At 39.2% G+C, this 2609-nt stretch overlaps 1 pseudogene; it reads right to left on the reverse strand.

Annotated features, from left to right (window-relative positions):
- Positions 1 to 611: 611 nt before the first annotated feature.
- Positions 612 to 1859, reverse strand: LOC120123533 (annotated as a pseudogene).
- Positions 1860 to 2609: the final 750 nt, after the last annotated feature.

Consider the following 2609-nt stretch of genomic DNA (forward strand, 5'->3'; position numbering starts at 1 on the left):
GTTAGAAGGGATTTAATTACGGTTGCAATTACATTTAAAGTTGTTTTTATCGTGATTGTGGTAATAGCATGTGCAATTGTAACAATAACGGTGTTTTACGATCATTGTGGATATCACGATTGTGCAATAACAGTTTTAGAACGACATCTTTACCGCTATTCCGATAACCTATTTAAATCCCTGGTTGTTAGTAAGAAAGAGACAAATAAATATGGTGAAGCAAGTGCAACAACACTGCAGATTTCCCATTAGAAACGCTTAGGAAAGCAAGCTGTACATTATTGTGATAACTAGTCATGTCTCAAATGCCCGCTTTGTTCTCCGGTCAAAAAGTTAGCTTTACTAGTTGAAGCTCCCAATCCTCGGAAGACCAACGCTTACGGTATGTACATGCTCCGGCGCAACCATCCCGAGTACTAATATATTTCTCTAGGAAGTGGAAGCCTCACCGAGCAGTTGTGTAACTTAAGGTAGCTTACATTGTGCTTCAACGAGGAGACAACTCGTTACCATCCTCTTTTTTAACTTTTTTTTTTTTTTTCATTTTTTATAGGACTGAGAAGGGTTTATGATGACATCAAGAAAGATGGACAAGCCTCTGCAGATTTGAATCAGGGTGAAGCCCACTCGAAGTAGTGGCAGTGGACACCTCGAGTGACAGTCCAGTTCCCGCAGCCGAAGAACACGTTCCCTTGCTTCAGTCCAGGTTTCCAAATTATTCCTTTGCTACTCTTCACCCACAGAAACAGTAGGGGTGGTAATGGAATAGGGCATTTGCTGATCCTTGGGCGTATGTTGTTGATTGGAGAGAAGGCCATGTTCATGGGGATCAAGTTCCATCTCAATGAACAATCACTAGCCTGCCACATCAACGAATTTGTGATAGAATCTAAAACTCTTGTGCATCAAAAGAGCAAGTAAGCGAGCTGTATTCTTGGCATCATCACAATGGGCACGACCCTGCCAGGCCAGGCCAGCCATCTCAACTGCCTTTTCAGATTACACCTAAAATCACCGAAAACCTCACAGAAAGGAACTTTTAAGTTGATCCACCTGCCAAAAGGCTAATATGAATGAAAAATAATATTAATAGTACAAATGTCTATATAACAAAAGTATCAACGGTATTATTTGATCTCTAAAAGAAAAAAACAGGGCCAAAAAGCATGTATCAAAATTATTTACCGGTTGAAGTAGGGCTTCCGGATCTTCTTGAATTGGCACTCGGATTCCATCATTACCCGACAATCCCAATTCGACCACGTCACCACAGCAAAGTTGCTGTTTTTTATGCCCCTCTTCTCTAGCCATTTATCGTGCCTAAGGAGCCTCACTCAGAGTAACACCTCTATCTACCTAGATACAACAACAACTAACCTATCAATTCGACTTACTCCTTTAGTCGTTGAAATCCTAACCTCATCTGACGGTGGATTAGGCTCTAGTTATCAAGCTAAAACCCATTACTTACGTCGATATTCCTTTAGTTTCTCTCGAACACTAAGATCATTAACCTAGTTTTCTCTCGAACACTAAGTAGTATACTTAAGAAAATGCTAATCTCATAACTCCTACAATCTTAAGTAATTAAAAACAATAAGCAAAACAAGTAATAAATATAGAAATTCAACCATCCATTAAAGAAAAATACTTAATCATCCATAATAAACTCCACCAAATAAAGTTAGTTTATGGTGGGGTTCGAGTAATCCATGAGAATCATCCGTTCTTTACAACACATAAAATATGAATAAAAAAAGCATAAGGATGGAGGAAAAACTGTCAAAGCACGCTGCCGGAGCTCCCTTGGACACACGAACCACCTTAGTAGCTTTAGCTCCTCTCGGATGCCTAGTCATCACTCCCGAACCACCTTAGTAGCTTTAGCTCCTCTCGGATGCCTAGCTCATCACTCCCAAGCTTGAAAATGGAAGAACACCACGAAAGGGATGAGAAAAAGAAAGAAAGTTGGAAGCTTTGTTGTTGCCTCCCTTATCTTGTTCAGCTCACTTTTTTCCCAAGAAGATCATCCCCTTTTTTGTGGTGTCTTAATCTATTTATACTAAGGGAATATACCTAGGGTTTTGTGTCAAAAAGATAATGGTGCCCTAAGGTACATCCCTTACACGTGAAAAGGGAGTACAAAGGTGGTAGTGCCCCCTCTTAGGTGGCATGTAGCTGGAATCACGTGGCGGTTGGACAACTACCTATTTTATAAAAATATCTTCAGCTCTTTTTTGTCTTTTTCTGTACCCATAAATGCTATCCTGCTGCCGCAACATTTTTATTCTGTTTCATCATCTCAGTTTGCCACGAACAATTCTCCTCGCACACTCTTTTGCTTTATGACATGTACATCATCAACCAGACATAACCTTTCCCGTAAAGCATCACCAATATGTCACGACAAATTAAATCCATCACATGCAACTACATGATCCTAAATGCATCTATATTTTCCTAAATGTATCTTAAGATAATCAATAACTTAATTAAAAAGGCCCTAAATATAAACTTTTTACGAAGTTATCACACCCTCAAACTTAATCTATTGTTTGTCCTCAAGCAATGAATAATGTTTAGCAAAATAAAGATGTCATGACAAAACC

The sequence above is a fragment of the Hibiscus syriacus genome, unplaced genomic scaffold (assembly GCF_006381635.1).
Source record: "Hibiscus syriacus cultivar Baekdansim isolate YM2019G1 unplaced genomic scaffold, ASM638163v2 tig00110393_pilon, whole genome shotgun sequence".
Classification (NCBI taxonomy): domain Eukaryota; kingdom Viridiplantae; phylum Streptophyta; class Magnoliopsida; order Malvales; family Malvaceae; genus Hibiscus; species Hibiscus syriacus.